General features: G+C 39.6%; 1 long non-coding RNA gene across 5 annotated transcripts in view; it reads right to left on the bottom strand.

Moving 5' to 3' along the window:
• Nucleotides 1-827: 827 nt before the first annotated feature.
• Nucleotides 828-24,625, bottom strand: part of LOC118227185 — a 31,757-nt gene continuing 7,959 nt past the window's right edge. The window contains exons 3-5 of one of the 5 annotated variants that reach the window (XR_004765199.1): nt 9,449-9,608; nt 3,020-3,084; nt 828-2,494 (exon numbers count right to left, since the gene is read on the bottom strand). This is a non-coding gene — a long non-coding RNA (uncharacterized LOC118227185). Of the gene's footprint in view, nt 2,495-3,005; nt 3,085-9,448; nt 9,609-24,625 lie in introns of all 5 variants that reach the window. The other 4 variants (XR_004765198.1, XR_004765195.1, XR_004765197.1 and 1 more) reach the window with 4 other exon arrangements.

Here is a 24,625-nt window from a genome sequence, read left to right as displayed (position 1 = left end):
TCAATTAAGGCAGTCAGTTACACAGTTAACTCACCTCACCTGGTTGCTTGAGTCTAATGTTGTATTTAAGGTGAAAACAAAAACCAGCAGACTCTGCAGCTCCCCAAAGTCAGGATTGGCCCCTCCTTAATTAGAGGGCAGATTTACACCACCCAACAAGCCATCCCAACAAACTGAACAAATGACTGCACACTGAAGAGCAGTCTTATTTCAGACCTTGTTTTGAAGCTAGGCTTTATCCAGTCTCCAGTCTGCAGTTGTTGAAGCAGCCATCCTAACCTGAACTGTATTGTAGCACTGGAAACAATGTCCAGATTGGCAGCGATCCATTCCAAACCACGTTTCTGATTTCCATAAAAATCCAACCGAGTGTAAGGAGGCACCGACTAGCCTGATTGCCCATCCACAGCCCTCTCGGTGTGACAGCTGTGTTAATGAGGCACAGACGTCACCGGCGGTTTCCACGAGACTCCACGAAAGGAGACGCCACTCTACAGCACTGCCTAAAGCTCCCGCTGAATAATTTGTAGCGTTGATTACAGCAGGATTCATTGTGGGGAAGAGTGCACAGACCGTGGAGAGGAGAATGTAGGTCACGCGGCCTACAGAGACTCAGCCTGGAACATCCACCAATTTGGCGAGAGGCTCTCAAGCCTGGCATCTGTACGGGAGCCATACAGGTCCACTCTCAGGGCTGAACTGTCCACCACTGTCAAACCTACCAGACTGTGTAATGGTAATCAAGCAATGCACTGTGAAGGTGCTATTTATATAACAGATCCAGAAACAACTCGGGCTAAAAAAATTGCTGTACACCTGAGCCAGTCTTCTTGTATTAGCATGTAGGTTGATTAGGTAAGAAACCCCTTTATTTTACATTCCATTTCATTTCAGGCATTTAACAGATGATCTTATCCTCTGTGGCTTGCATTATTTTCTCCCATTGGTACAGTTGTATGACGACTGAAGAAATTCATCTTAAGTACCTCACTCAAGGATAAAAAAGCAGTACCCCACCAGGCAGTCAAACCCATAACCTTGGAGTTAATAATGGCTATAATATTACAATAATTATGGCATTTTTATTTGATGCTTCAATATTCAGCAACTGTTTTTTAATTCTTATTCACAAGCAGTTTGGAAAGATCAGCTACCACAAAAATTAATGTTAATTAAATTGCTTATTTAACAAAAACTGTGTTTCCATTGTACACTTCCGTTTATATATACACATCAAGGATAGGGTAGTATAATATAATATAATATAAATTGAATCTGGGTCTCGGCTTCTTGTACTTTAAGGAACTCTCATAAAGAGGGAACAAAAAATAACCACAATTTCAGCATTCCAGTCCTCTGTGGTCCCACTTCTGAATCAGTCTGTCAGTAATGCAGGTCAATCTTATAAATATAGTACACAAGCAGCTCATTAAAATACAGAAAATAAATGCATTGACATTAGTTCCCTGAAAAGTGGTCAGACAGTGTGCCTATATTTATAAAAGTGACGCCTTACAGGGAATATCACTACATGGGTAATTTTCCTGTAGCAGCACTGAAAATAACAAAGTCCGACACAACTTCACAATGTATACTGTTCCTCTTAATGGACCAGAGAGGGTCATGAACCTTCCATGATTACTCGTTAAACCCATTCATCCTGAATACATCACTGCCAGCTACAAATGCTGGGACTGGGTGCTGCCACACTTATTAATGTAAAGAGTCTGCCAATGACATTTATAACTCCGAAAGGATGCACCAATTATTTATTGTACCAGTTCCACCTTCTACAGTTCAAACTCCTGGTTTGCTATAATTGGATAAATATTTTTTCCAAAAAGGCTCCTGTGAAGATGCACTTAGCATCAAGTGATGAGTCCTAGTTGAAAGTGACTTTGCAATGAGTCTCCTCACTTGCATAATCAATACTCTCTGTAGCCTATAATTGGTCGTATATATATTTCAGCGCAATATTTGTAGTTAAAATTGCTTGAGTGTTTGAGCGCTGCTTCTGTTGCACAAAGAATGGATTTTCTCTACATGGTTTCACTGTTTTGTGAAGGCAATGAACACTGCTGACAAATGTTCATAAGAATGCTGATCTACTGCAGTGCACCAAAATAAAACTGGCATTAAAACATCAAACCTTTATTGAAGTATGTAAGAAAAAAAATCCTTGCTCCTTTTCAGACTTTAACAGTATAATCAAATTAAACATTTTTTCCACAAACCACAAAATGCCATGTTTACTGATTTTGTAAATAACGTAGAGGTAAAATGTAATGTTTTCATCAGAAAGGCCAGACGTCATGCGATTTACAGAGGAGTGAACAAGTTGCAGAGGACAATGGCATCAACAAACAGCTGTCTTTGAAAATGATCACCCTTTGTGACAGGCTACAAGATACAGTCAAGTGCTTATTCAGTTCAATCCAGTGCAGTAGCTTGTAACTGCAGCATTACCTGAAGAATTCTTGGTCTTCATTGTTAACTAAAGAGATAAATGCCTGTCATTAGAAGGCTGTTTTTCTGTAGACACACACACACACACACATACACACACACTGACAGCCGTACATACACACAGAGGCACATACAAATGCACCGCTTTTGAACCATACATGCCATTTACCAAGACTGTAGCGGTGTCATATTATATTCAGTGCATGTCCAAAAACAAAAACCATGAAGGCCACTGCTTTCGTCATTTGGCTGTAATAGCTCAGTGCTTGTCTTAAGCATAAACCTCCCTTAAGACCCATAACGCTCGTCTCATTTTGAGCAGACTGGTCCAGATTGTGTGCAGGGGACCGCAAGGAAAAAAGTGGCAGTTATCCTTGGGGCTCAAGTGGGGGTTCACGATTTTGGATCTTGGAATGTCATTTGCTAACATAACAGTCATCTAAACTGGCATGCCATAACGCTGAGTGTCAAGTGAGGAGATTGACAAAATGAAGCACCATCTAAATGGATCTGGCAAGGGAAAACGTTTTTTTTCTTACCCCATGATAAATACCTGTGCATTTGTCTCCTTTTTGTTGGCTGGACTGGGTGATGCAGCAGTGATTACAATAGTGAAAACTAGAAGAAACAGAAAAAGGAAAGAAATCATTTTTTTACTATTGTAAAGTAATGAAAGAAAAGTTATCAGAGTCTAAGAGGGGGCTGACTACATTATTCAAATTTATGTAGCTCTGATGATATATTAAAACAGTCATAGAAAAATGATGTCTGCAAATGGAGCTGTTTCCAACAAGGCCTATTGAGACTGCCCTTGAGCTAAAGTGATGCGTGGAGTTGCATGTCAAATTTCTCTCTGTACTGTACTTGAATAGAATGACTCAATAATTAACTCCCCAGCCTACACTACAACTGAAATAACATCATTCATTCGCTTGACAGATGCCCTTCTCAACACTGAATACATTTAAAAATTGGATTAAGCAAACACCTTGCTTCATCCTACACATGGGTTATGAATCTACAAATCTCTGGTCAGTTTTTTATTCAGTTCAACACACTGCCATCCAAATGAGGTGTACCTCAGATAGACAGCACTGCAGTACAGAGATCAGGGAAGCAGCTCAAATATTTTACCACCTTCCTTTAGTCAATCATTATGGTCTTTCAATACATTGAAAGCACAGCCATGCAGAATTAGAGGATGAGTCATCTCTTCTGATCTAGCATGTAAGATAGCAACTTCATACAACACTGCAGTAAAGTTTTGGTGAATATCCTGGTAACCTCTTTGCAACTGAAAGCCACAATATTCTCGCTATATTATAAGAGAATATAAGAACATTCACTTGTTTTATATGAGCAACAATGCTAGATCTGGCTTAGAACATTTCCAGACCAGTGACTGTATATGCAACATCACTATGCAACATCAAATTCACTATGCTATGAAACAAAAATAATAAATCTGAATTCTTACAGATAATATCCATGACAAGGCATGGATATACAATCATAAATAAATCATACCATTATTACTTCAGTGAATACATCAGATAGAAATGATAAGTGGTGGAAGGGAGGGTAACCAAGATGGAGTCTGAAGAGGTGAGATGATCAATAATGTTAGTGTGCTAGCAAGTTTGTCACAAACTCTCAGGGTGGCATGCAATACAATCAAACTCAGTTCAAATGTCAATTGAAATGACAAAATACAGGAGTGCAACACAGTAAAAATGAGCGTGGCAAATTTCATAGCTCCCAGTCTTCTCTGTACCTGAAATTTAGCTTCCTCACTTTCTGACAAAGCATTTCAAACAAGAGACAGCAATTAGCAAGCTCTCCAGGAGAAATGCTGATGGTGACAGCCTCCACTCTGGATTTCTGTTCAGTGTGATGCCAGTGGGGAAGTAAGCAGATACTTGGTGAGCTGTATGATGGGAACTATCTGCTCAGCTGGCAGTGTCTTTCCAGAGGGCCATTGGTTCCCCTCACATACAGAAAACTGCTCAGCACTTTTGCATGCAGAAAATCACTGAATGCAGCTACTTGTAATTAGCTCCTCATTAACTGGATGCCCAAAATCAAGGGACAAAGGTCAAACAATAATAGCAAGAGAGCTACCAGTGAGAATTGCTTGTGCTGTCTAATGCATTCCCGAGACTATAAACTCTCAATTAATGTCAAATGAAAATAAATCCATGTCCATAACTCCTTACAGCTTAATGTACACTTTTTTTGCACTGCAGGATTTTAGATCAAAGCAAAAGCAAAAGAGAAAAAACATTCCTGCCTTATAAAGTTGTATGTTTTTGCACAAATCAATGGTTCAAAATTAATCTTATGCCTGTACATGCCTAATGGAAAAATCAGCCAAAGGTTTGGTGTAAAATAATCGCTCAGTAATTAATACAATAGTTCACATTCGGTGGGTTTTCGATTCAGAATCATGTGTTAAGACCCTTTAACACACACCTCCGAGAGGCTGCTTATACCATGGTCATTTGCCAAAGATTAAAATATGAGGAGGGTTTGTTAATATTTTGGGGTAATTCAAAATAAACTGGCATTCACTTTTGTTTGCAATACCAATTATTGGCTTGTCCGGTTAATTTTACACTTGCTGCTAATAAATGGGCATTTTTGCCTTCTTGGTGACATCACACATTAGTATTTCTGAGATTAACTTCTGTAAGACACACTGGATAACAGCATCTGCTAAGTGACTGCAATGTAATGTAATGTTTAAAAATGTGCCTCTCCATAGTATCCCTTGTCATTACAAGGCTGTCCAGAATGTATCATTAAAACCACAGGGGCTCTGCTTCAGAAACAAAATCAATTCTGCAGGGGTGTACTCTGCTGTAGAACAAACGTCACAAGCGACAAGTTTAAAATATTAGTATTGCAGTTAGCACTTAAATTGGAAAACATCATGGCTATTTGAAACTCAAATTAAAGTTACTGAAATTGAAGGTAAACTTGAATAGTACATTTTTAGTACAAAAACCATTTAGAGACATAGTTTAAATATGCATTATTATTATTATTATTATATTAACTGCCAAAGAGCAAGATTTCTGCCTGGTATCATTTCCATTATTTCATTTCCAGCGCAAATGAAGTCCAAATAAGCCCCTTTTACAGATGCCCCTTTTTAAAAATAAAATTGTCTTTTTTCTGTTTTATGAATTGTTTTAACCAAATGTACATTCTAAAATAAATTCAATCAATTGATCATCACATCTATTGAGTGAAAAAAAATAATCTTGACTTCACCAAAGGCCAAACCACATTGAAATCATTCATACCCATGTTTCTCCCTTACATGAGCAAAATGTCCTTATTCAGCAATTACCATATTAACTAACCATTATTGTACACAATGGCGCACTCTTGTCGAACACATCTTGCAGATTAATTCAATTGCATCTACTGTAAATTTACACTAAACTTTTGTTCATCCTTTTTTGCTTTGTTGATGGGCATCAAAAATGTTTGAATAATCAGCTGTGCACATTTATTACTGCCCTTCCCTAAGACAGTAACAGCATTCAATTGTGAAACAGTGACTCGAAAGGGAGGTAGGGCACATTATTAACTGAACCAGTCTGGAAAATACATTGGATTAATAATAAACGAAGCCTATCAGTCTTGAGCTCCAGGCTTTGAAGTGGAATGTGACATGTTGGCTCTTTGATCAGTCCAGACGTCCCCACTGCCGACTCTCACAGTAAAGACTCCGCCAAAGGTTGATGCACGGTAACAGCCATTTTTGATTATGTCATCAATGCGAGAACGACATTGACATGCATCATGGGGTGGCTGGCTGTGAATCACCCTGCTGTGCTCATCCCTATTGGCTAATGACTCAACAAAGTGGAGGAAGCTTGTCCACCTCATGCATTATTCACTGGATAAGACATCCACAGACTAAACCTCACAATCTCCAGAGGAGGGTGTTTCAAAGGACACTTTTGACTTGACTTGATTCTTGTTTAGACAAAAGGCTCATATAGGATAGTGCTGATGAATAAAAATATTTATTTCCTTGGGAAACTTCAATGTGTGAGTAAAAATAGACATCCTCGCTAATCCTGTTCAGGTGGTTATGACCTGATTATTCTTCAAAAGATTATGTTTAATCTCAGTTTTTGAATCTCACTATTTCCTCTCATGTTTCCAACCTGAGACCAATGTGCTGAAGGAAGTAAGTTCTGGTACAATATAAAAATGCATAAAATGTATGTTTAAGTTCATCTGCTGTATGGATGGCATCCGGAAACATAAACATGTTGCTGTATAAGCTGTTTTGGAGTTATTTTAAGTGTGTTTTTCCCATTTTAGACCATGAACCCCCAAAGCACCCTATATCAGCCATTGTAAACCTGATTCATCAGAAACTTCTGTAAATATCAAAAACATCATCGCACATACAGAATTGGTTGAACCAGGGATGTGCGGTCATAAATTCCATCACCATCTCCCTATTTTATTTACTTATTTATGTTTTACCCTTAAAGAATAAAACATATTTCTAAAACGATGTTCTTAGAATATGTATCTAAGTTCATTCAGATGGATGTAATTTTTTTCTAGACAGGTCTCCTGGTGAATTCAATGCCTCATTCAATGTACCATATCAGGATACTTGTTAAAATTTATTAGAAAAATGAGCACTCTTAAAATCACAAAACCTTTAAAATCAGTAAGACATAGCAAACAAAATGGCAACTTCATTTTGTTTGAAATCAGTAGCTTACATGCTAATTACTGAGTGAATTTGAAAGGGAAGGACCAGGCCCAGGGTAAGTAAAAAATCATAGTTTTTTACTGCTTACCTGCCATCATAAATTTCCCCCTCCCCCAGCTAATCTCTTTTCTTTGGCACCCCCAAGACAGGCAGATTTTCCAATCCTGCACATGGGTATGAATCAAATGATACACTAAAAGTTTATTAAAAAAAAAAAATAAAACCCCAAAATTTAACGATCATTTAAAAAAGATTGAATGCAGTGTGCTCTACTGTGCAGATGGTGAAACCACATGTTGTTTATGACCAGTTGGAGAGCAGTGGGTCATATTGTCAGCGAAAATTTGTGTGTAGGTTCACAGAAAAAGTATTATCCTGTACATCATCCCAACTGAAGACTTCATTGCTTATGGAGCAGTTTGCTAAACATGGCATAAATATTGTACATTGTACAAACAGCCAAAGTAGTTAGCTTGATAGTAAACTTGGCTATATTATTTCTACTTTATGTTACAGGCCATGCAACAGTGCACGTTTTCACTGCAGTTTATGGAGTTTATATCCTCCTAAGACTCCTAATCTGCCCCCTGTTGGCAACAAGAGTGCCTGACCTTAATCTCAAGAACCATATATTATATTATGCTGAAACTTACACAACAAGGGACATTCAATAAAAATAAAATAAAAAAATAAAAAATGAATATATTTTCAATGCAGCATTTTGTTACACAAAACACTTGTATTTTGTAAGAACTGTAAATAGTTAAACTAGTTTTTCTGTCAGGTCTCAGGAGGATATAGCTACTATATATTTCATATAGATAAATCATTTACAAAGAATTTAAATGTGGCATTTGTTTGAACCTGCAAAGGCAAACTCTATGACTATACCTAGCTCCAGACAGGGGCGTAGCACGAAAATTTGGGGCCTGTATAAATGCAGTCTCAGGCCTTTTCAGACTAACTCCCTGCCTTGGGACCCTGGGTAGTCAGTTCCATAAGTCCCTCCACTACGATGTCCCTGGCTCCAATATTTGTAAATACCAAGAGTTAACCACTAATAAGATTACAAACTAGATTGTTGTTACATTGCAAAAATAAAGACTCACACACTGCAAATTTTTCATCACTGATAACCAGAACTAGTTTCCCCAGTTCACACTTCGACCATCATTTGTGAGTGATTATAATTTATTTCTACAGTTAGTTAGTGGCTGTCTTCACATAACTATAAACAAGGTAGTTAAATCTGACTATCTTGACAGAACAGGGGGAGTACTTCCAGATGAAAGCAATCATGGGCATTGTAAGACCCCTGACAAACAGTATGTTCCTGCCCAGACATTCCAAAGCTAGCAATTCCTGCTTCGTTCGGGTCATATTCTCAAATGTATAAAACATTCACACAAATTGTCTTCATGAATTTTGAAATATTTAAGATGACCCATCCATAAGTACTAACATTCAATAACACTGGTGTATTTTATTTATACTGAATCTTAATAAAATGCTACTTTATTGCCACATTTATTACCATAAACTAAAGCTAAATGAGCAGGCATAGTAATAATATTAGCTGCCATTTTGTTTTGTTTTTTATTTCAGCTTGAGCAAACACAGCAGTCTAATTGTAAGAGTGTCTGAGGCAACTACTGCATATTTTAAAATACTGATGAAGCACCCAGGATCCGAAGATCAATGTATAATAAATGAGCAAATTCTGCAGGTTTACCATAACAAGGCCTGTTATTGTGAAAGTCTGGTGCTATCTCTTTTACTGATTAATGATCTGCATTGTAATTTAACAGTCGGCAACGATCCTCAAGAGCAAAAAATGAGTTGCAGCCATTCTAAAATTCAACCACTCAGAAATGCCACGCATAGAAGTCAAGCAATTATGCATTCCTTCATTTTTGGCTGTTAAAATGAAACTCATTTACATACAAGGAAATATCTGGTCAGCCCCCAAGTCATGTATATTCATTCTGTTCTGACTCCAAGCAGCTTGCCATACTTGGAACCATTTAATTAATAAGCCCCGCTTGGTACCCTCAGCATCACTGTTGCTCTGCTGTGACCTGACGTAATGTAAATGCATCTCACAACATCTGAAGTATCAGCAGGCTATTGGGAGAATTCCAAAAATGAAAATGACTTGCCCACCCCAATCCTACTGCCAAAAATCCTGCTCCAACCCCACTGATCTCCTGTTCGAGTATCAACTTTATTTACTCATTCATTTTGTGCGGTACCTCCTTCAGACATGGGACAACAGTTGGAGGGTCTAACTGGTGTCAGCCCTCTCCAGGCTAAAGCTGGACAGAGATGCTGTGGAGCTGCACAGAGGAGTGATCCAGAAGCTTCATCCCAGGCTGACAGCTGCTGACAGTCTCTGAAACAAAGAGGGATGTCTTTGCCTCGAACGTCTAAAAGGTGCCCTCATTAAGATCCACAGACCTTGTGATAAAGAGCGCAAATGTCACCCGATATTTTGTGCACAACCAGAAAGGGCAGAATTTCCCAGGCATGACCCATCTGTGTACGCTCAGTGTGTTCCACAGGCATGACATGTCTGAGCACGCTCAGTGTGTTACACAGGCATGACCCATCTGAGCATGCTCAGTGTGTTACACAGGCACGGCCCATCTGAGCATGCGCAGTGTGTTACACAGGCATGACCCATTTGAGCACGCTCAGTGTGTTACACAGGCATGACCCACCCATCTGTGCACGCTCAGTGTGTTACACAGGCATGACCCATCTGAGCACGCTCAGTGTGTTCCACAGGCATGACCCATCTGAGCATGCTCAGTGTGTTACACAGGCATGACCCATCTGAGCATGCTCAGTGTGTTACACAGGCACGACCCATCTGAGTATGCTCAGTGTGTTCCACAGGCATTACCCATCTGTGCACGCTCAATGTGTTCCCTGGTAGCCACAAAATACTTAATACAAGCAGTCTTTTAGGAGCTTGTGTTTGGGTTGAATACATGCTTTTCATGACATTGTGATGTGCATTCAAAGTAAAACACCTGGCTCCTCACAATGTGACCGATAGTATTGTGGCCTTGAATTGAATTGAATCGTGGCCTTGGATGAAGACTTGCTTTTGCTGCAGGGCCCTTTAACTGGTATTGAATGCTGAAGCAATATTGTGCTCAGTGTGTCTGCTTGGTTTTCTCTGTATAGTCTCATAATGGTGACACAAGCAGACAGCTGTAAGACAGGGAATATTCTAGCAAAATATCTGTAATATAATATCTCTTGCGTAACAGTTTCCATCGAGGCATGCTAGGAAGCATTCAGCTGATTCTCTACCACCATCTTAAATAAAAGGTTTTCCACCACACTGTAACCCACTAGAACTGTCAACCGTGAACTAGAATTCAGGGATCTGTTCCACCTTGGAGGAGGCTCTCCCACTGTTGTCTACCGCCCCCTTTAATGATATGACTAGTCTCTCAATCATTGTGCGCACCTGGGTCTTCACTCTGTTTCAGTGCAGATTGTCAATGCAGACAGGCCTTTTGACAATTGGAGTTCATGTGTGAGGGCTGTTTGCGGGTCAGCAGTCTTGATTGATTGCAGGACTGTCAGAGCATAATGGAAGCATCTGGTGTGCCTCAGTGTCCAGTGCCTGCACAGGTCACTGCAGTCACTATATGCTACTTTATATGGTCAGCACAGGAAAACAAATTAAAGGACTTTATAAATCAAATTAAAAAGAGGGCACACTGTGTGTGTACGGATTAGTGTTTTTTGTATAAAATATAAGTTTAATACAGATGGGGGGGTTTTCTGGAAATAAAGAAAGCATTCTTTATGAACATAATGAGGTTTTCAGTGGAACGGTCCTGGGTGTCTAGGTGTTCCTTTCATCAACAGAAAGGTGAGACAAGCCACACACCACTGCACTATAAGAAACCAGGAATTATATAGAGCATCTCTGTCAGCACATCTATGTCCACCTCTCTAATCCAACATTTTTAATTGTTAATATTAAACGAAAAATACTATAGTAGTAATCATAGCAGAACTATAGTAATATTAGTAGTAATTAACAATATTAGGATATTAGGATACAAGTAAATGCTTTAATTAAATGAAAAACAAGCACACCAATTGGTTCTCCATGACCAGTTTTGGGGAGTCCTGTTGTAGAAGATACAGTATGGTTTTGTGATGATCTAATCTAGCATGCCTTAACCCTTAAATATATGGGGTTATATATATTTATTTTTCATTATAGACAATGATTCAGACACCATGTTTAATATTTCAGACAGGCCTTCTGTTATTTCAATGTCAAAAAAAGGAAACCAGCTGGGGATGAAGCAAGGTAAGCTTCACCAACAGGAGTTTGCGAAAAGCAGTGAAAAAACAATTAGCAGGAAAGGCTCTCTTAAGATTGCATACTTCGCTGTATTATTGCTTTTTGTTGAACTTGCAATATTTACTTCTAATGTGCTTGACTACTACATGACACAGGAACTCACATGAATGCATCATTTTACTGACCAACTTAGAAGAAAGAAACAAACAGAAATTCTTGTTTTCTAACACAAGCAATATAATGTAATTCAATAGACACAATTTATGCTGTTATCCAGACAAAGAGTATCAGGGGTCTAAAACCGATTTCTACTCAAGAACTTCTCAAGAACACCCTGCTGTTTTAAATCAAGGCTGCATTAGATTGTTAAGTGGATAGCACTCCTGTTATTTCCCCTCGTTTACAACTCTTAGCCTTCTTGTTACTGAAACCCATTCACAGGTACATTTCTGACTGCCAATCTACCATAGAACACTAAGAGAAAGAAAGGCATTGTCAAAAATCATGTACTGTTCTGAGAAGAATCTTAATGAAATATATTATTTAACCTAGAATAACCATATACTTTTTTATGATCATTTTAAAAACCTTTTAGGGATAAGTAAATATCTAACTTCCATAAATCACTGTTTCAAAGAGATACATCCAAAACTCAAACCATATTAAATAAGTCTAATTTTTAAGAAATATGAAATACTGACAAACCAAAAACTGATCCTAAATTATCACAATTTAAAAAGGCCTTTGTCAATGTCACTGCAATCATATTAGAGAACGCCTTGAATAATAATTATTTGCACAATTTCTCAACAGCTGAAACTGTTGCGAAGAAAATGCTGACCGCGCTACTTTCTCAAAAAGGCGCACGCAATTATATTCATGGGAGAGTAGAGAACTACTGCACCACCACGTCTTGTTTATTCTCCAGAGCCTGACAGCCATTTCTATCGCCATCACCTGACACTTCCTCCAGCTCAAACTCTCCTTCTCTGCTGGAAACCTTTCCACATTTCACAGTTCATGGGGAATTAAGTTTCGCTGAACCTCCATGGCATTCCTTTATTGTATCAGCTGTCTGGATACAAGCAATGTATCAAAATTATTCATTTTAACAATAATACAGAAAAATATGGAACTAAAATTTCATAAGGTGCCAATAAAAATATATACCAGTATGGGGGGCGCCCATAATTCATGAATAAATGTATAGAGACCAACACTTGATTGCAACCTAAACCAGGTTACTCCAATGAAATCTGAGGTTTATCTACAACAATGGTTAAGCTCAGACCTTACGGTCAGTATTCTCTTAAGCACAGAGAGTTTAGATTCATGTTTGCCTCTTATCCAATTAGTCTTTGCTGCATCAATGGCCGTTTCTGTCCACCCACACTCTAATGCATTGAGGTGCATCAGTAAGTGACCTCCCTTGCTCTTTAGCCTTGTTCACATGGTCTGTTTTATAACAAGTGGGATAAAAGCAGATTACCTCAGATGTGTTTATATTCCGCTAGTGTGCAGGATTCTTCATGAGGTCAGAGGCCTCTGTACCTGCATGACTACTTTTGGCAGGATGGCGCGTACGTTGACACCGACATTTGCAAAGTGTTCAGTGTTGCAGGAGAATGCAAAAATAAAAACAGTCACCATTTAGAGGGGCAGAAGTCTCCTCACCTAACGAGGGGCTCAGAACCACACGTGGATGTAGAGATCTCCCTTCGGCTTGAGGCTTGTGTTTGGCAATCAGTAATTATAAACTAAGGAGGATGGGGGGGAAGGGTTCTTGTGGTTATCATTAGCCTCAGTGTTGTGTAGAGGCAAACAGGAGAGATGTGATTTTGGGGGGGGGGGGGTCACATGCAGACTTTCTTCAGTGTCAGAAGGAATGCGGATGAAGCTGAAGAGCCCCTCACCTCCAATTTTGCACTCATAAGCAGCCAATCACTGCAAACACAGCGGTCAACCTTTATCAATCACGCATTATCTTTGTACTCAACCACAGTGATGGTAAACTGTAACAGTATGATTGCTAAAACAACATATTACAATATCGAGGTACTGGAGTTTGTGGATTTTTACATTTTCCCATAATGGACTAGCATTTCACCCTCTGCAAGATATTAGCAGGAGTATGGTTGAATATTTAAAAACTGCCTGACATATTGCAACCATCTCCACCAGAGTCTGTGGGCAAATGAGCACCATGCTAGGGAACTGCTGAGAATCAATAGCAATTTGATCATTCACCCTTAGCCTGGCCCACCACCAGCCGAAATGCTTCTGAGAAACAGAAGGAATGATACACAGAACTAAAACATTTTTGCATTTTTGAAACCACATGGTTGCTATATTTCTGGAAGAGTGAACCATCATCTGAGGAGAAACCTACAAGATTATTCAATTATAGGCCAGGGACTGAGAATAACTTTAGAATGATGTTTTATGCTATACGGATAGCCTGAAAACCAGCAAGTAAAACGTTAACTTGTTTACTGTTTAATGGAGAAATTAAGTTAAAAGGTAAAAAATGCTGGGAGACCATGTGGCACAGAACTGTTAACCCATATACAACACCCCCACCCCCAGGGGTTCCGTTCTCACCCATGGCCCTTTCTCCACTGTGACTCAATCTCTACCTGTAACCTCCTACTGCCCTCCAGTCTGAGTAAAGAGAAAAATACCACATGATATAAGCTGTTCATATCAAAGAATATGCTTGGCAGTTAAATCAGAGACATTAATATTTATAACATGAGATCACACATTACAATGACTGATGTCGAAGAGCAAGTGTGATTCCAAATAAATGCAATAATGTTTTCTATTCATCCCAACATGGCCTAGTATGTCATCTTATCTGAAAATGTGATGTCTCAAAACTAATGTGTCACATTAGAGTGTGAAATGGCAAAAAAACAACCAACCACTGTCCTAGCCCGGTCGATAAGAAGTCGTTTCATGCATTGTCAAGCTGATTCTGCTTCATTCATCAGACCTCTGCCTTGAAGGCATCCTTTCAAGTAGTGTCATCCAGTTTGGTCACACGACACTCACAGCTTGTCTTGTAATTGGTGGTTCAATTGGTAAGGTAGTCTTTATTTTGCAATTGGCTACAATTAATCGATAATATTATTGGCTGGGTATGGTCAAGTTTAGGCTAATTTGACAAGACAGGTCAATTGTGCTATTTAAGGTTTAGTCACTGAGCTTATATAATAGGTAAGGAAATCAAGATGGAAATGAGTAGGACAATGTCCATTTGTGAGTACTGACTGTGTGGCCACAACATTTTGTTAGAACTATGTGTTATGCGGTCCAGTGGTACCAAATTAAATGTTTGTAATGTTTATCTTATTTTAGTAGGACAACTATCCTGTAGCAAGCACTGGTATTCATACAAAAAGTTTTCTATCTTTTTACTAAAGTGTAAATTCCGGTCATTTTTTCAACTGAAATGAAGTGATGGCCTTCCCCACTGTATGATAAAAGCTTTCTATGAAGATAGAAAATTAAGATGCTTTCATATGAATATCAAATCGCATAGCAAGACAACCAGTTAACTGACACTTAATTCCATGCAAATGTGAGTGGGTGTGCAGTACAAATTCTGTGCTCAGCTGTATTCCATTGTGTCCACTCAGTCAGTGGGGAATCTAGACCACAGAGGAGCTCTTAACAAGATTTTCTTATTCTCTTGTACCCTTTAATATCATGATTAGAATGTGGTTTTGAAATCAAAACTAATGCAATGACGTTATCAGTCTCATTAGGCCCGGCCATTGTCTTGCAGTGCAAAATTTGACAAATGAAGATTATAGAGCGATGCATAAAATATAATGACAAGGCAATGTGCAATGGCTTTCATACGGATACTTTACAACTGCGCACAGAGACGCCTTAATTATCCAGCCATTTAAATACGAACCATCCTATCCCGAGGGAACATTCATTCTCGGTTATGTGAGCAGATGTCATGCTATGCACCTGATCTGTTCAGAACGGCTAACACATAAAGGAAAAATCCAGAGAACCTACATAAAAGGGGTAAAATATGCAGAAACGAAAGGGAAGAGAAGGTGACAGGCCTTATCTTTTATTGAATTTATATTTAATCTTATGATGAAACATTAAATAATAATATACAAATTTGGTAACTGGTAAACATGTTTACAGAAATAATAATAATAATAATAATAATAATAATAATAATAATAGACATGACAAAGGCTCTGCAGTTTGTCTTTGTTGGAGATGGTGCCAGTGTCTATCACCAGTGTACTGGCTGTGTAATTCCCTGGTGCGTGCCTGGTTGAGTAAGCTGGCCAGCGGAGGGGCTGCAGCTGATTCTTTGAGTGATTGCCCGAGAACACTGTCCTCTGTGTGGAACAGGGTGAAACCTTACTCATAAATGCATTCAGATAACTTAAAGAAAAAAAATATATGTCCAAATAACTGGAATTAAAAGGCACTCATTCGGCTCTTAGTGAGTGTGAGAGAGAATGAGAGTTTGCGATTTGTGTAGTGTATATGATGATGATGATAACGATGATGCAAATGCATTGTCTACAGAGCAACCATTAGTGGCTTGAGTTAGGGTTAAAAGCATAAGTGCGGAGCAGCGGCATTAAGGCCAAGACTGGGCGAGTTTTTCTATCAGGTATTAAGCATCCTATTTCCCCCACATTTCCCCAGTCTGAGGTCCCTTTCAGCAGACAGAACCACGGACAGGGCCCTGAGAGGCTCGCTCAGGCCAGAGTGGCCAATGAGAGCCTCAGGCAGCTCCGAGCAGCAGGTCATCGAGCGGCAAAGCGCAGACCAGGTGCAGCCTGCTAGGAGCCCACTGCATCACTCCTCCTCCTCCTCCTCTGCAGTACAGATGGGTTCCCCCCTCCCTTCCCCTCCCCTCAGCCCCACACGCCCCTACCTCTACATAACAACAGAAAGATCTTCACAATCGAAGAGCGCAAAGAGACCGCTTCAGTGCAGCTGTTTTGCTGATTGAGCGGCTGCCTCGTCGCAATAAACGCGCCGCGCCCAGCTCACGCTGCCTCATTTCCCCGCAGACGCCCGCTCCCTCGCTCGCCGCCGATGTGCGCTCCGATTAACGGGCAGCGAAATATTTCACTTTTTCACTTTGGTGCCGATAGGGACCCCCGCCATTATCGGTGGAGGAAAGAGAGCGCGTATCTGCTCATCAGAGACATAACTGCTTGGCGCGCAGCGTACACAACGCACACACGAGTATCAAAAAATCTGTATTTCTCTTCTGGGTCTTATCAAAAAAGCTCAAAGAGATTAATTACGCACACATATTTATATATGAGGCTCCATATAACAAAGTCACAAAAGAGGGAATCTCAGCAATCTTATCGTTCAGGAGTTTAACTGCAAGACTGTTATCGTTTCATCACTGAAGCTTTTATAGCAGTGTCACCTCATCCCTATGAACACTTGGCTGTCTTCATGTTCACAGCATGCTGCACTGTACCGGATTCACCCTTTCTGCCCCCCTTCACAGAGCCTGCGATGAATTCTGCTTGGTCGGATACATTCCTGCTTTAAAAACATAATCATGGGGTAGGAATACCACAGTATATATACTATGAGTACACTTATCCGAAATTGAGCCTGAGAGGCAGGATGACATCATTATTGAGTTTGGTAGTGGTACGGTGCAAGGTCAAGACATTTAATCAATGCAATGTCACTGCACTGTGCCACTGGAGATCATGGTTCCGTTCCCACATGGAATACATGGGATGTGCCCATATAGGTCATAAGCTTGAGGATGCTTACAGCCAAAGGTGTGGGTAGTGTACCTAACCTGTGCGTTATACCTGTGGGATGATGCTAATACAATTGTAATAGGTAGCTTTGCACTTCATTGCTCACTGAAGGGTCCAGGTGTTCCACAAATGTGGTGAGATCATTGATGCCATAGGAAACCACAGCCTTCTGCATGTTTGCTCTGCTCCAGCCCCACTCAGGAGAGAAGGAGAGAAGAGGGAGGGGATGGGGGGGGGAGGGAAGGAGGAGGTATCATTTTTGCAGATACAAACATTTGCAAGTTTCTTGAAAACAATATTTTGCCACAGGATTATTTCATGAGGAAAGAGAAAACTGACATTAGGGGGAAAATGGCGTAGAATACTGCACCGTAAACATAGATTCTATGCATCCTTCCTGTTAGACCATTAGCATTATATTACTCCTTTAAAAATCACTGGATTAGGGTTGTATCAGTCTGTGGTATTATTGAACAAAATTTCCCACTTAATGTGATAGCATTATGTGATTTCATTATAAAACATTACAGTTGTGTGTCTGTCTACATTTTATATCATCACAATATCCCGATATAATATTAACCAAACGATTCTCTTATGTTCATATTCTCAAAAAAAGAATAGCATTAAAGACATTAACAATTCTGTAGCATCTTGTCAAGATGCAGTTTTAGGTTATCTCCTCGAGGGTCACTAAACTGGAAACTGCTCTGTATTTCAGCTTTTTAATTCTATTTTTGGTTTAAGATTTAAGCTGATAGAATTCCGAACAATAGCAGGTTGAGATAAAAATTCAGTTGAGTGTTTCAGCACATTATACATAATACATTTTCTATTTACTTCAGTGGGAGTGGCTATTTTGCTCTTCTGATATTCATACCATTTTAAATATACTTTTATGCCATTTTTCATTGACAAACAATTTACTGCCCTCCAGTGGTCAGCAAGAGAAGTGGCAGAAGAGGCAAGCGCAGTGATGCAATTGTTTCATTTTCTGTTGAATTGAATTGTTCACAGTAAATAACTTCTTTTCTATAAGCTATAGAACAAATACTTGTGAGCTTGAGTAATTGTGTTGTTGCTAACATTAGACAATTGTTGGTGTGCTATAAACATGGGAACAGAATCCTGAGCGAAGTTATAACGAAAACAACTAATGTGCTGTGTGGTTAAGTCATACAATTTTGGCCCTAGGCTAAGCATTAATCTTAAAAACGTAAATGTTTGAACCCCTGCACTCAAGAAAAAAGTAAACCAATGGCATTCTTTTAAGGTTCTTCCACACACATTTTGATCACATCCTGCAATCTGTGCTTGGTTCTAATTGTTTGTTAGTCAGAACATGAGCAGATAAAGTGCTCGATGACCTTTAGCAGCATTAATTACAATCAAAGAAAAACCTGTATCCGTGGAAACAGAAAACAGAAAAGTGCTCAGTGCAAAAACTCATCGACGGATGTTCAGCCTAAGAATGAATGGGCCACCCTTTAGGCTATCATATTGATGAATTCACTAATTAAAACAGCGTGCTCAAGGAAGACTATGTAACCTTGAGACATGAAATCATATCCCAGGTCTCATTATAAGTAAACTAATTTTATATCGTTATTCCTCTAACAACAGTAGAACAATAGGTTTCAGGCATCTAACTGTTGGGGGAATTCATACTGTTTTTCATCTTGTATTCTCTTTTGCAATTCTCAACTGCAATAGAGGATGAAGGGTACAACTGGATACAAGCGGTACAAGGGGGAGGAGGGGCTGCCCTGTGTTCACCATCATAACATTGATAATAAAAATTATGAGAAATAGCCTTGAGAAAGCCATGAAGCGGAAAATGGGGAGAAAGTAAAACACTGTTGCCGCGATTGTCCAAGCCAACTTCTTGCCTTTTTTGCTTTACTTCAAAGTGAGAAAGAAAGCCGCCTGAGCAGTCACTGTTGGCACCAAATCTCTCTGACAGGCATTCTGTGTGAGCCTAATGGGAGTCTCACCAACTCTTTGATCTCTCCCTGGAAATATCCAGTATGCTCAGTGCCAGGAACCAGCTGCTATTCAACAGCAGTTGTAATTCAAGAAATGTAGTCTAAATGTCAGGTAATGTAAATGCTTGGGCTAATTCAGTGACTAAGGGAACTTGACGTCATGAAATCCAGGAGTAGATACGGCCCTTCTTGCCCACCCTTGATGTATAACAAGCAAATTGCAGACAATAAGGAAGATTCATTGGTGCATTTTGTAATAAACACAACAAAAATTAATAATCGTTTGGGTGATAAATAATTTGCCCACATGATCAGTAATGTCTAAAAATGCACGAAAGGCACAAAAATAGATGCACAATAGTTTCAATAAATGCAGCTGTAACAGAGAGAGGTAATTGCCCAAGACAAGAGATTTTCTAGTTAACTTTTCAATTGATTTGCACTCGTAGATTTCTGGATTGAAAAAATAATATCTAATAATAGGCACTGTTAGAAACTAGACGTTACAGTATGGTCTGACAATGTCTGTCTGACCTATTGCCAAGTGCCATATTAAAAGCATTATAGTTCTTGCAAGTCAACCCTGTCGCCTGAGGAACTGTGCTTGTTGAGTTTGATTTGCAAAGTACACACCAAATCTGCAGGCCTCATCCAGATACACCAGTTTTTTTTAGCAAGCTGTGTGAAGAGGGTGGAATTCACGTGGTGGCTACCACCCTCCGTACTCCCGATGGTGGCATTACAATGGACCACATTGTGGCCAAAGAAACGGGGAAGCGCTAAACCCTATAGCCCAGAATAAATCTGATTTGTGCTAGTGCTGTAGAGGGAGAATAATTGACCGTTGAAGTAAAGCAGTCAGTTGATTTCATATCAGAAGCTTGTGGAAAATGTTTCAGCGATGGGACAAGACATGGGATTGCAGTAGGGTGTATGAAATTGGGAAGGAAAAGGGTGACAAATGTTCCAGTCAAGTAACAATTTATAAATCCACCTTTTAAGAGAAAAAGGGCTCTATTTCCTGGAACCAATGTCACACAGCTCATGGGCACACTCATTGGCACAGTGTGTTGGCGGACAAATGCTGGTATTTTTCTGACCAGGTGAGAAGCGCACAGTTCAAAGTGCTGGCACAGGTGGAAAATGGGCTGGATTATGCTGAATGTATTATCACTGGGTGTGTTGCAGCTGGATTCATTCATAGCCAATCAAATGAACTCTTTCATTCCCATTAAGAGCTATGCACTTTGCGCATCGCCAATTTCTGTAGTCTACCACTGCAATGGAAGACGAGGATGAGGATAATCAGATGTTTCTCCCAAGACTTTCTTTTGTAGGAAATGCAGAGTTGCGCTGTCACTTTTTTTAAAAAATTGAGTTGAACAAATTTCATAAATAAGGGAAATTTGTTTGAATTTTCTTCAATCAAACTTTCAAAAAAACATTGCCTAAACATTTATTATGGGCCACTTTTGATATCCAATTATGCCTGCAGCTAAACAGTTTAAACGTGCAATGTTACAACTAAGAAAAAATGGCACTCACATATGTTGCAGGCAATGTTCTCCTTGGTTATTTTGTCTCCACAGATAGCATGACCCACATATTTGAACTTTATTTTTAGCAGACGATACCCTCTCAACAAAACAATAACATGGCTTGTTGTTTATCGGTCTCTTTGAAATTGAGCGCTACCAGATGATGTTAAATTAGCTTAGGAAGAGATAGCTAATGCAGTTAATGCATGTAGTTTTCATACTGGCAGCACTGGCACAAATTATGGAAACACTACAGTTTAGTTCTCTTAAAACTAATCTGTGCCCTTTTTTCTGGTGTTTTTTTCTCAGAGCCATTATCGTCTGTAAAATGTATTCGAAACAGTTATCTTCTTGACAACGAGTAGTAACAACATTATGTGATCATCAGTAATGTAAAAACATATACAAGCCAAAAAACTGGTTTTCTTTCTTTGCAGTTTTTTTTCTTTCTTATTGCTTGTTTAACACAAATTCTAATTATTTCTTCATTTTCGTTTTATGTTGATGTTACATTTATTATATATTACATTCATTATGCCAGAAAGAAAAATTCTTCCAAGATATTTCATTAGTCATCAAACTCAGTCACTCACTGATGAATTCAGCCAGCTGATTTCACTAATTAGTTGTACGTCCTGGCTGAAGAATTATGTTTAGGTCATTGGAACCATATACTGGGGAGGACTTTTTACTTTGTGGAACCTGGATTTTCCACCACTGCTGTTCGTAAAAACTATATTCAGAGAATAAGCCCCATCTGCTGAAGCAAGCGCTTGAGTGAGCAGGTAAGTGAGTGAGAGTGTGAGTTCTGATGAAATGTCACAGAAAACAGAACCAACATCACTTCGCATGGATTGGCTCGCTTTGGCGGAAGCATAGAAAAGGGTTTGAGAATGACAATGAAAGGATTCACTGCATTTAATAGCGGGGGAGTTCTGTAAAATAAACAGTGAAAAAATCAAGCCTGCACTTATACACTTGTCCTTTTATACACTTGTCCTTTTTCTCCTCTTGCTGACAGATAACAGCTCTGCAGAAATGCAGAGGCTGAGTATAATAATGTCTCAGTTATGGATTACAAATAGGAGATGAAGCATTGGAGAGGAGTCCTATGCTCTGTAATGCACTGTAGGATCCTAGTGTTCGCACCCTGCACCATTAGAGCCGAGAAGCCAGCCTCAGTCACAAGCTGGGAATCACAAATTCAGATCCCAATATTGGGTTAATTGTTGCATCCCAACTTGATGCTCAACTTGATGTTTCTGACAGTCTGTTACACTGAATAACAGCTTGCACGTCCTCCCCTTCCTGCAGGGAGAGCCGGTGACAGACAGCGATTCTTTGTTTTTTATTGCCCCATTTCTGCATTACCTTGAGCTAGAACAAGATCATTTGCATCTATATGCCAAGGATTGTCTCCTCTGATGTTTGGCACACTGCAGCATGCATAACCTTGGTGGATAAAACAGACCTGGTCTAATTTAATAAGAAATGCCACATTTTAGCATAATTTATAAGGCATTTCCAAACAGGCCCATTCTATGTGAATTCCTTTCATAAATAAAACAAACATCTCCGGGTTCATATAATCCCTGAATTCCAGTACAGGGACTGGTGGCCCCACTGTGTTTCACCTTTGCAATGTTGCAAAAAAAAAAAAAAGTTGGCTTCACCATGGAAAGAGGTCCAACCCAATTGTTGTAGGTGATGGATTCTCCCAGCAGCAGACAAACCCCAAAGCGTCTCTCCCTCGTTAATCACCAAGCTAATGAGTTGTTCAGAGTGCTGATAAGGCGCGTGACCCTCCACATCTCGTCTAGATCGAGCGGCGCATCCCGCTTTCGCTCGGGTGAAAAATGTACCCTGCTCGGCTTTTGGCAGCAGAGGCGCCCTTCAATCGCTTGTGACCCTACTGTGGCTTTGGGTTGGCCTGCATCCCGATTCTACTCTCGGTGGAGAACGAGTCCTCTCCTACACTCTGCATAGCACAGCTGTGATCAGTGCCGTATCAACCATATCAAGGATAACCATTCACTATTTCAATCCTCAAGGTCTGAGAGATGTGGTATCCAGGTGAGTATCTTGAAGAGGTCAGGATCATGAAACAGGAGCGAAACATCATAATCCAAAATCACTCATCAATTGTTTTTGCCAGCTGGTCATGCATAAATTACATTATCTATATCAATTTCTAAACCACATTTCCAAAAGTATGTGGAGACCCCTTCTAATTAGTGGTTTCATTGCAGCCACACCCATTGCCAACAGGTGCATAAAATCAAGCATACAGCCATGCAATCTCCATTGACAAACATTGGCAGTAGAATGGGTCATACTGAAGAGCTCAGTGACTTTAAATGTGGCACTGTCATAGGATGGCACCTTTCCAACAAGTCAGTTCATCAAATTTCTGCCCTGCTAAAGCTGCCCCAGTGAACTGCAAGTGCTGTTATCATGAAACGTGAAGCAGTAGCCCACACACGCTCACAGAACAGGACCACCGAGTGCTGAAGGGTGTGGTGTGTAAAAATCACCTGTCCTTGGTTGCAACACTTACTGCGGTGTTCCAAATCTCTGGAAACAACGTCAGCAGAAAAACTGTCTGTCAAGAGCCTCATGAAATAGGTTACCATGGCCGAGCAGCCATACACAACCCTAAGATCACCATGCACAACGCCAAACATCGGCTAGTGTGGTGTAAAGCACACCACCATTGGACTCTGGAGCAGTGGAAATATATTCTCTGGAGTGATGAATCACACTTCACTATCTGGCAGTCTGATGGACGAATCTGGCTTTGGTGGAATACGCAGTGCCAACTATCTCAAAGGGGCTGCGCCTGGTTAAATAAACCTAAAACAAACAAATAAAACAAATACATTTAAATACAATTTGAAACGGGGGTTATTCAGAGTGACTATATTATTACTATATTAGGCCTATTGCTCTTTAAAAAGACCCAGTTTCTGAGTGGCTTTCTTTTTCTTACTTAATCTGACCACAACATACACTCATACATTCCTTTTATACTTTGCTTCATATCTGAGCTGTATCAATTATCCAAGTCGTTGCTCCAATCAAACAATGAATCAATTATTTTGTCACCAACCAATTTTAGATGTATCAGTCTTTTTAATGTGATATTTTAACATGTAATGTATTTGCTGAAGTAAAAGAGAAATCATTAACATCCAGTTGACAAATCATCAACATCCAGTTTCTTAGTCTGTTAACATAACATAAGGTGCTGTCTGAAAATGAAGGGAAACCAACCCCTCAAGGGGAATTTTTATTGACATTTTAGAATACGAGTTAGATGCACAGGGAATGTAACCTCACAAAAACATGCCCAGTCTGTGCTGTAAACAAAACGTTGCCTTCATGTTCATATTAGTTTACACGATCACCTGACAAGCAAACCATCCTTTCAAAGCTACTGTTAGTAGGCAGCTAAACAGAAATGATGATGGGCAAACTTCGAAGTACCATCTGACTCAGCTAAACTGGTGGCACGCAATGATAAGCAAACAACTTTAGCTTTCAAGTCAACAGTATAGAGTAAATTTTAAAAAAGCACTTCAGTAACACCAATTCAGTAGCAGTCTTGATTGCATTAAATCCAGTTATATGGCTAAGGACAGGCTGTTAAAAGCAGTCCAGCTAGTATTGGATTCCTAGGAATGTTCATGTTAAAGTGATTGTAAATGTAAATCCCTGAATGGCTTCAGAATACATTGTGTGTGGTTATTATGGTATGTAGACTA

This window comes from Anguilla anguilla, chromosome 5 (genome assembly GCF_013347855.1).
Source record: "Anguilla anguilla isolate fAngAng1 chromosome 5, fAngAng1.pri, whole genome shotgun sequence".
NCBI classification, from domain to species: Eukaryota; Metazoa; Chordata; class Actinopteri; order Anguilliformes; family Anguillidae; genus Anguilla; species Anguilla anguilla.
This window is presented reverse-complemented; position numbering and strand designations above follow the sequence as displayed.